At 35.0% G+C, this 10,912-nt stretch overlaps 1 protein-coding gene across 1 annotated transcript in view; it reads left to right on the plus strand.

Moving 5' to 3' along the window:
- The window catches only part of Stt3b (STT3B, catalytic subunit of the oligosaccharyltransferase complex), a 103,471-nt gene that overhangs the window by 47,944 nt on the left and 44,615 nt on the right, over positions 1-10,912 (plus strand). The window lies entirely within an intron of this gene.

Here is a 10,912-nt window from a genome sequence, read left to right on the forward strand (position 1 = left end):
GTGCAAAATAAGAGGTTCAGTTTATTGGGTTTGGAAATTAAGTTGTTGCGATATCACATAAAAACTATCCTTTCTCCACTGAATTACTTATTTCTGGCTTTGTCAAAATTAATTGCCTATATATATAGCTGTATTCAATGACTTCTGTTTTGTTGTTCTCTAAGAATAATCCTTACAGGGCTGGGATGTAACTCACTGGCACAGCATTTGCCTAGCAAGTGTGGATGGGGTCATGAGTTCAATTCCTGGTACAAGCAAAACAAAAGAATAATCCGTAGAAAAACCATTGTGTTGTGTAATTTAGTTCATAGAAACTCTTGAAATAGGTAGCATGAGTAATCCAAGGTTTTTGTTCTTTTGTTACAGTTACAGTACTCCCTCGCTATTTGGCAGTTTGACTTTGCATGGACTGTTGCATGGGATTTTGCAGTAGTATAGAGTACTGTACATGTATTTATATGCATATTATTCATAGTTTTAATGATTTTTGCCTTAAAAATTTTAAAATATGTAGAATATTTAAAATGTGAATTGTAATATTAAATGGAAATAAAATACAGTTTATAGTATGTATTTCTTTAGCAGATTAATATACACTATACCATACATACTATACCAAATATAAACTTACTATACATCTATATCATACTATGTTCATGGGTCATTGTTGTTAAAATTATGTAAATTACGAGTTGAGAAAATGGTTAAGAACATTAGAAGTATTTTTGAAAGTGCGGGAAATGTTATAAGACTGTGGGAAGGATTTATAAAGCCTTTCATTGCTGCTTTGCTGATTCTCACTTAACACGGGGGTGTCTGGAATGTAACCTGCATGATAAATTAGGGACCACTGTTTTGGCCCTTGACCATTTGTCTCTTATGAAGCTTGGGGTCATATTATTAGCTTCTAAAAACACCTGAGATTATGATTTAAAAGAGCATTGGCTCTGTGAGTCAGTTTGGACAGCATCATCAGGCAGGTCTTTGATCCATGAACATAGTTCATATGTTTACATTTTTTTAATTTCAGTTTTTGCTTTAATTTTTCTAGATTAATAGGTTAGTCATTTGATATCTTCACTTCTAATTCAAGAACCTAGAATTCCCTCTAATATTTTAACTGTACCCCACAATTTTTAAATAGAAAAAATAATTGGCATATCATAAAATTAACCCTTTTAAGGTACACAAGTTTACCACCATTACCAGTATCAAATTACAGAACATTTTCAGCACCACAAAAAGTATGCCCATTATCATTTATTTGTTAACACTCTTATAACCCCAAGAAGCAGTGATTAATTTTTGCCCATGTGAATTTGTCTATCCTGAAATTCTGTGTAAATGGAATCATGCATTTTTCTTTCATTTCTGACTTGTTTCACTTAACTGTTTGTGAATTGCATAAAGATAAAGTATTTTTCTTTTTTGGTTATATTCAGACTACAGGTTGATCTTGTCCTTTAGTTCAGTACACTCTGCTAAAAGTTTTGCTAAATGATCATATATTTGGTGTTCTTTTTAAGCTTAACATACACTTACATTTTGCCCAAGTTTATCCATGTTTTTTCCTATGTTTTCTAGAGGTTTTGTATTTTATAAGTATATCTGTGTTTACTTAGTTTTTGTGAAAGGTATGATGCCTAGGTTGATTCCTTTGCATGTGGGTGTCTAGTTATTCCAGTACTATTTATGAAAGGTTACCCTATCTCTAGTGAAATGCCTTTGTTCCTTTGTCAAAGATCAGTTTATTATTTTTATGAGGTTATTGCTGGCCTTTATTCTGTTCACTTGATCTGTTTGTTCTTCATTATGATAATCATCTTGATTCCTGTAGTTGATCTTGTCCTTTAGTCTACAGTTAGGTTGGATATGTCATCCGTTTTGTTCTTGTGATTCAGTATCATGTTAATATTTCTGAATCTTTAACCTTTCTGTATAAACTTTGTCTTTTTTTTTTTTTTCTTCGAGTCAGAGTCTTAATATATTGTTCAGACTGGCCTCGGACTTGGCAGTGATTTTCCTGCTTCAACCTTCTGAATGCTGAGATTATAGGGGTGTGTCACCATGCTAGGCAATTTGATTTTTTTTAATCAAAAACTATTTGAAAATGTTGAGTCTTCATGTATTAAACCTGGAATGTCTCTGTTTATTTAGATCTTTCATTTCTTTTGTGTGAATTAGGTAGTTTTATTTACATATTCTGTAACAGTTTAAACTATATATGCTCTATTCTAAATTGTATTTTGTTTGGAATTTTAAATTTCAGTTGTTTGTTGCTAATATAGAGGAATGTTTCTGTATACTAACCTCGTATCTTATGATGTTGCCTCTAATTACTGAGTAGTTCAGTAGTTTTTTCATTTTGGGGAGGTTTCTTATGTAGACAGGCATGTCATCCATGAAAAAGAAAGAAAGAAAGCCAGCTTTATTTCTTCCTTCCCAGTCTTACTTATTTATTGCACTTGCTGGAATTTCTAGTATGATACTGAAAGCAACTGATCACAGAGAACATTTTTTACTTCATCTGCCTGTAGGGAGGAGGCATGAGTATAGACTTAATTCTTGGGCTGCATTCTGTTCCATTGATCCAAACATTATTATTTATCTTATTGGCACACTATCTTGATTATGATAGCTTTATAGTACATGTTTAAATTGGAATATTAGAATATGTGTCTTGTGACCTTGGTAAACTTAATGACCTTGATAAACTTGCATGCTAAATTTGCTTTTGGTTGTAAGATTTCTTAGGCCCTCATACATACAAGATCATGTTATCTGAAGGAAAAAAAGAGGGAAGAAGAGAATGTTTTCATTCTTCCTTTCCAATCTATTGTATACCTTTTTTTTTCCTTGCCTGATTGTATTGACCACTCTTCTAACAAATGTTGAAATAACCAGGATGCACATCTTTCCCTTGTGATTTTCATTGAAAATTATTCAGGCTTTTGCCCTTAAGTACGATATAGTTTTTGATAGATAATCCTTTATCATTGGTTAAGGAAAGTTTCTTCAGTTTTTATTTTGAGAGTTTTTGTAATTTTTTCTGTCTTTTGACATGGTCACTAAGCTTTGGTCCTTTGTTATATTAACTCGCAGTTTCTCAGCCTCAGTACTGTTAACATTTTAGGCCAAGTATGTATGGTGCCTTACATGTACATGGCAGGAGCATTATCCCTATGCAGCAAATGCAGCAAAGTAGTACTCTGTGTGCCTTTTAGTTGTGACAACCAAAAATGTCTCCACACATTGTCACATGTTCCCTAGGGTTAAAAATTGTCCCCAGTAGGAAAACTGCATTAATTTGTAGGTGTAATACAACATAGTAACAGAACCAGGGACAAAAACCATACAATTAACTCAGTAAATGCAGAAAAAGTGTATGACAAAGTCATACACCCACTAATGATAACCCTACAGAAAATTGAAATAGTCTTTATCTTAATCTGATAAAAGACATCTATGAAAAACTAGCAGCTAACATTATACTAAAAGAACCAGAAACTGAAAGCTCTCACTCTAAAATAAAAGAACATAACAAGGATATACACCATCACCCCTTGTATTCCATACAGTTCTGGAAACATTTGCCAGCACAGTTAGATAAGAGAAAGGAATAAAAGAAGTAAGGATAGGAAAGGAAGAAGTTAAAGTATCATTATTTGCAGATGGCATAGAAGACCCTACAAAATCCACCAAAAAACTTTGAGATTTGATAACCAAAGTAGCAGAGCTGGATACAAAGTCAACACTCATTTCTATATACAAATAACAAGCTCACTGAGAGAATAATTATTGGAGAAACAGCACCTTACACAATAGCATCCAAAATACCTAGGAACCTAAAGAAGAAAGTGAAAGACTTTTTACATTCAAAACTACAGTACTCTGAAAAAAGAGATTGAAGAGGATATTAGAAAATGGAAAAATACTCCTTGATTTGGTCAGGAGAACAAATGTAGTGAAAATAGCCATACTTCCAAAATCATTATATGGATTTAATGCAATCTACATCAAAACACCAATAGTATACCTCACAAAATTTATTTGAAATACCAATAGCATACTCACAGAATTAAAAAAGAATTTCAATGACAATTTATTTGGAAACAGAAGGAACCTAGAATAGCAAAAACAATTCTGGACAACAAAAGCAAGGTAGGGGGCATCATATTCCCTTACTTGAGATTATATTATAAAGCTACCATGGATAAAAACAACATGTACTGGCAAAAAAAAAAAGAGAACAGTGGAACAGAATAGAAGATCAGAAACTACTCCAGATACACTCAGCCATCTTGTCTTTGACAAAAGGACCAAACAGTAGATAACCTTGTCAAAATGGTGCTGGAAAAACTGGCTTTCCATATGCCAAAGATTAAACCTGTATCTGTCACCATACACTAAACTAAAATCAAAATGGATCAAAGATATAAATATTAAACACTAAATCTGCTGGAATATAAAATAGAACTCTTGAATACATAAGTGCAGTCAAGGACTTTGAACAAACCTTAATCATACAGGAAATATTACAAAAAAAATCAAGGAAGTAGAAATGGCAAATAAATATATGAAAAAATGTTCAGCATCACTGATTATTCAAGAGATGCAAATGTAAATAAAACTGAGATTTCATTTTGCTCTAGAAAGCAGGGCAGTTATGAAGAAATCAGTAACAAATGCTGGCAAGACCTTGAGGAAAAGGAAAACTCCATTATTCGTGGAGTGTAGATTGGTGCAATCATTGGAAATCAGTGTGGAGATTCCTCAAAATATAAAACTAGATTCCATTTAACCCAGCTATCCTCTTCCTGGTATCTTCCCAAAAGAATTAAAAGCATCTTGCCATAGCCAATGCATGCACACATATAGCGGTGTAGTTTATAATAGCTAAATCTTGGAAACAGTGGCGAAGTGTGCGTACTCCTTTCTTGGTTAATAAGGGAGGATAAGAGAGATTGAAGGGAGGGGGAGGGAATAGAGAAGAATCAAGGTACATTATGTAAAGGGACAAATTCCCTATGGTGATTTGCCAATAAAATAAAAAGTTTAGAAGCTTTTGTAAATAAAAGAGGTTGAAAGGATGGGAAGGGAATGGGGAAAAAAAGTACCTATAAAATTAATTTTTAAAAAGATATAAACACCAGTTGTTGATGATGTACTTTCCTCTGTATATATTGCTGGATTTATGTTGCTTGCATTTTTTTCAGGACTTTTCAGTTTATATTAACAGGAGATACTGGCTTATAGTTTTTTTGTTTGGTTTGGTTTGATTTTTCTTGTAATGTCTTTGTCTGGCTTTGGCATGAGGTTTATGCCAGACTTCTAAAACAAGTTAGAATAGTCTTTGTAGTTTCCATTTTCTGAACTTTTTTATAAGTTAGTCATCTTTAGATCTAATATTATTAATTATTAATTGAGTTTTTGGTGAGATAGTGTGGTCTGATTTTCTTTCCTGCATCAGTAATTTGGTTGTATGTACCTGTTTGGAAATGCTTTGTTTTCCTCTACATGGTCTAATTTATTGGCTATGATATGTTTTGTTTTCATTGCCTTGTAATTAGAGATTTGGATTTCAGTTTTTCTTTGATTTGTAGGTCCTTTAGATCTGTGTTAATTTCTAAGTGCTTGTAGATTTCCTAGAATATTTTCTTATTGATTTCTAATTCTTTTATTAAAGAACATATGTTTCGGTCTTTTTAAAATGTTAGGGTTTCTTTATGGTCTTGCATAGGAGTCTGCAAATTATAGCCTATAGACAGTCACCTGCTTCATTAAAGTTATACTGGAATACTGCCTCAGCATTAGTTTTATATATCGTATATGACTGCTTTTCACTCCAAAGGCAGGATTGAATATTGTAGTTGTGAAAAATAAGGCCTCTGAGCCTAAGTCTTTATTGTCTTGTCTATTCAGAAAAAGATTAGTGAATCCTGGCTTCACATTTTATCTATGAAGTGTGTTCAAAAATACGGTGAATTTTTACTACCTCTCACTTTGAACACACTTATCCCATCATTTTTGCTCACTTGGAATACACCTCATCGTTTTTGCCGCATTGTGAAGCAGTTCTACAAGTCCTCCTTTATTAGTGTTTTTAATTGCACTGGTTTGGGTCCCTTAACATCCTGAATCAATTCAAAATATTTACCTTTGATAGTTATTTTGACTCTAGATAAGAATGAGAAGTTACATGGTGCTAGATCCTGTGTATAAAGTAAGTGAGAATACATGTTAATCAGTTTAACAATAACCCACAACCGTCCTGGGACCAACTAGGATACATGTTACTGTTTTTATTTGACAGGAATTTTTGTACCAGAGGTGATATGTGAAACAGTGTTGTTGGTATGGAGGATGAAACTGTCCATTTCTCAGGCTGTTTTCTATGCACATTGTTTCTTACAAAGGCCTTATAATATCAGAGTACCTTATAGTCTTCCTGGGTGCAAACTCAGCTTGCACAGTTCCATCAAGGTTAAAAACAAAATCAGTATCACCTTGATGTTAGACCTTGACTGACATATGTTTTTTGCATGTGGAATACTGGGTAATTTTGGAACTGAACTTTGCTCTCAGGATAGCTGTAGACCCAAATTTCATCATTTGTAACGTTTCTTTAAAAACCAGAATCTGAAGTAGCACAATCACGCGACTCCACACAATAGTAAAACTTCATGGATGAAATTTTAAACTCAACTAATCTTCCTGCCTGAACCCATAAGAGATTTCATCAATAATGGTCACTTGTCTGTTTGATTGAATCATTTCATTTATTCTTTCAACATTTTCTTGGATTTCTTTTATCTTGAAGGCCATTTCAATCTCCCATTTTCAGCCATATCACAATTACAAAATAGCTCCTACTGAAATTACTCAAACCACTTATAAATCATTTTCATGGCCACTGCAGCATCTATGTAAACTAATTTTAACATTTCATGTGTTTCTTTAGCACTTCTGTACAGTTTGAAACAAAATTTTACATTAATATGTTTGTGAATTAGCTGTAGCTAACAACTGACTGTAGACTTAAACAAGTTAAAACTTATCAGACTGTCGCTAAGGTTAAAAACATCTCTTTATATTGAAGACTTGCCGGGCCTGGGAGATGGCTCAGTAGAATAAGTGCTTCCCTGGTAAGCACAAGGGTCTGAGTTCAATCTCCGGTTCCACAAAAAAGAAAAAAAAAAAAAAATGAAGACCTCCCTTTTCCACCAATGACTTTGGGCAGCACTATTTTTATGTATGTTTTGATCATGCTACATATAGTAGATAGTTATAGCGAAGTTGTGGCAAACCTGTGGCACAAGTGCCACAATGGATTGTTGGTTATCATTGAAAGCAAAAAAAGTTTGCCATCACTGGTGTAGAACAAATTGATATGCGCGCCCGTGTGTGTGTGTGTGTGTGTGTGTGTGTGTGTCTGTCTGTCTGTCTGTCTGTGTCTTAATGTGTATTCTGGTATCTGACCATTGAATATTCTAATGGTCAGTTTAAGTTAGCTGATATGCCAATCTTCCATATATACTACTCATTGTTTTTCTTTCAAATTCTGTTACTGAGAGGCACTGAGTTCTCCAATCATAGATGTATTGTCTTTTAGTTGTTCCTGTAATAGGACTCTATGTATTTAAAATCTATAATAGGTTTCTATACATTTAAAATTTTCTGAACATTTAATTTTTTATATTGGTGTGTTGATCTTTTATTGTAGTGATATAGTTCTGTCACTAGAAATACTCTTTGTCTTAAAATTAATTTTGTCTAGCATTGGTTTACTATTCTGTGTCATAGGATTTCTATTTGTGACTTTCTTTTTTTTTTTTTTCTGATCTTTTTGAGACAGGGTTTCACTGTGCAGTTCAGACTGGCCTTGAACTCACTTTGTAGCCTAGGCTGACCTCAAACTCACAGCAGTGTTCCTGCCTCAGTATCCTGAGTGCTGGGATTACAGGCGTGTGCCACCATACCTGGCCCCGCGTTCGTTCTCTCTCTCTCTCTCTCTCTCTCTCTCTCTCCCTCTCTCTCTGTCTGTCTGTCTGTCTGTCTGTCTGTCTGTCTGTCTGTCTCTTTTTTTGTATTTTAGGACATGGTCTACAGGGTCTCACCACACAGATCAGACTTGTAGTGATTCTCCTGGTTTTAGCCTCCCAAGAGCTGGGATTACAGGTGCATGCCATCATACCCAATCTCAGTTGCAGTCTCAGTGGGTCCCAGGGACGGGGCCAGCACATCATACCAGGGATCGAACCCTGGCCCATAGGGTTTAATCCACTGAGCTGGGCTGGCCCTCGCTTTTCTGTTTTTTTATTTTTTATTTTATTTTATTTTATTTTTTGCTTTTCTGTTTTTTAAATGCATACTATTTGTATCTCTGAATTATTTTTTATCATCACACTGATTTCTGACTAGTCTGCTATTTTCCCTTTTGCTCTGAGTTTATTGTTTCTAGCTGCCACAGCTTTTGTTTTTATTCTCCCCACCTCCACCCAGCATCAAGTCCTTCTCCTTGGGGAATATAGCAGCTGATTTTCTTGCCCAGTCTAACACTGATTAAACTACCACTTCTGACAAGCTGAGTGGTGAGGTTATGCTTTAGGAGCAGCCCCCATGCAAGGAGACCACAGCTCTCAATGTATTTGTCTGCAACTGTTTGAGTGCAAGTGTTCTGAAGTAGTTATCTGTTTCCTCTTTCACCTTCTTCCTCAGTGGGGGAATCTTGGAACCTCATACCTCTGTAACCAGAAAGTCTCTTTATGTTGTCTTCCTTTAAATTTTTCTTTGATAAAAGGTTTCATTTCATTTAGCTTTGGAGGGGAAAAGTTTTGTTTTTATTAATTTAATAGATTGCACTGGTCTATAGCTGAGAATTCAGAAAATAAATTTATCATAACAGTTTGATTTGGGAGAATTAGCTTAATAAAAAAACTTACCATAGATTCATTTATTTTTTTTTTTTTTTAATTGGAGTGGCCACTTGTTGGTTCCAAAACTTGCCCTTCCCACCCATTTTTCTTCATTTTCACTTTCAAATCTAATTTCTCATGTTTCAGTTCAGGAGTTCTTCTAAAATGCCTTGAGGATAATGAAAGAGGTATAACATGAATGTCTTCTGGATACTATACACAAGGCATGATGTTTTTATGGTTTTTGTTTGTAAATTCTCACAATTTTATAAAGGAAGATAATGTTATATGGATAAGATGTGAAAATTTAGAAAGATTTATTAGTCTCTTAATTATACAGAGCTAAGTTTTGAATGCAGGTGTGCCTGTTAGTAGTAATTGCCAATTTGGATTAAGAGATGTGGCTGGATCATGACCATACTATATTTATCAGTGAATTAATCCATCGATGTTCAGAGCTAACTGTGATGATAGGAGGTGGGCCATTTTGGAGACGCTGGGTCCCTGAGGGTATGCTATTGGACAATGTCTTTCCAGGGCATTCTTAACCTATCTATGCTCTTGCTTTCCAGCTGCCATAAAATAAGCAGCTTTGAAGTATGGGTCCAGTCAAGAGTGAGAAAATCACAGCAGATTAAATAGGATAAGTTTTATAGAAAGAAATTTCATATCTGGTAAAGAATAACATAGAAGGGATCCATGTTGGTATCCTATGACTGAGGGAGAATACCCAAGGAAGGACAAAGTTGGGTACTGTTGAGAACTCTGAAGGTAGGACGGTGCTCAGCCCACCGACAGTAGAGAAGTTCAGTGGCCAATACGGAAATGATTTGGAGCTGCTTCGTGCAAGACCATGTTCTGGAGTCTAGGCAGGTGAGGGAGAAAACTGGTAACCTGTGGCATGCACTGGGAATATAAGAATCTATGGCAGCAGACGGCTTTCAGAGTTTGTATGGGAACCTGGATACAAGGTCAAGTCTGCAGAAAGATACCACCACATCATACTGGTGCAGTCACAGAGCTATGTTCTGGGTCCATGGCTGGTGTCAGTTTCACCAGGTACTCTCACCTTTGCTATGGCAAACCCCCAACCTATGTCTGAAGTGATAGGAGAGCCCCTTCTACAGTTTCCCTTCTGTACTGTCTACCAAGAAAACTTAACCAAACACTCAAAGGAGAAATGCTTACAGGAATCCTTGTTGTTTGTTTATTGCAAATCTTGAAGGATGCCTTCAAAGCATCAGTGGCAATAAAACAACTGACAGACAAATATAAAGGATAAAATAATCATTGCAGGGTTTTATTCTATTTTGCCTTTTGTGCTCTTTTCCTTTGGATTCTATTGTATTTCTCACCCATCTCACCTCCAAGGATATATTTTATTGTCTCCACTTAGGATTAGGCTTCTCTGAATCTTTTTTCTTCCCCTTTGTGTTTTCTTAATACTGCCTTTTCTAAAAATTAATTTTGGTCTCTTTGTTGCTTTGGTTTCTATTTATATGATTTTGGGAATACTTGATTCCAATTCATTTCTCCAATCTTTTTGATGATCACATATCAAAAGAGTAATCTCATATGTGCCTAGGGAAATTTTCATCTTAAGGTGACCCTGCGGATGGATGTATGGATGGATGGGTGGATGGGTGGATGGGTGGATGGGTGGATGGATGGGCGGGCAGGCAGACAAAGAAAAGCCTGGTGATATAACAGTGCAAAGGGGTTCAGTCCTTAGTATCAGAAAAGAAAATCTACATTTGAATATACTTTTTTCCCTATTTGTGTTAAGTGTTATGAACTAGAAAAATTTCATTTTCTTCTCTCTATTCTTTCCATCCTTTTTCACACTTATTCTGCCCATAGTTTTGGATTTGCCTGTAGTTTGTTGTAAATATATTAATAAAGACCCATTTTAAAGTAAAGAACCCCTGGAAATTTAACTGCATAGAACACCTAAATTTGAACTTAGCAGGACAAAGAGATAAAAGACAAACACACTC

Source organism: Octodon degus, unplaced genomic scaffold, assembly GCF_000260255.1.
Source record: "Octodon degus isolate 3935 unplaced genomic scaffold, OctDeg1.0 scaffold00059, whole genome shotgun sequence".
In the NCBI taxonomy this organism is placed as follows: domain Eukaryota; kingdom Metazoa; phylum Chordata; class Mammalia; order Rodentia; family Octodontidae; genus Octodon; species Octodon degus.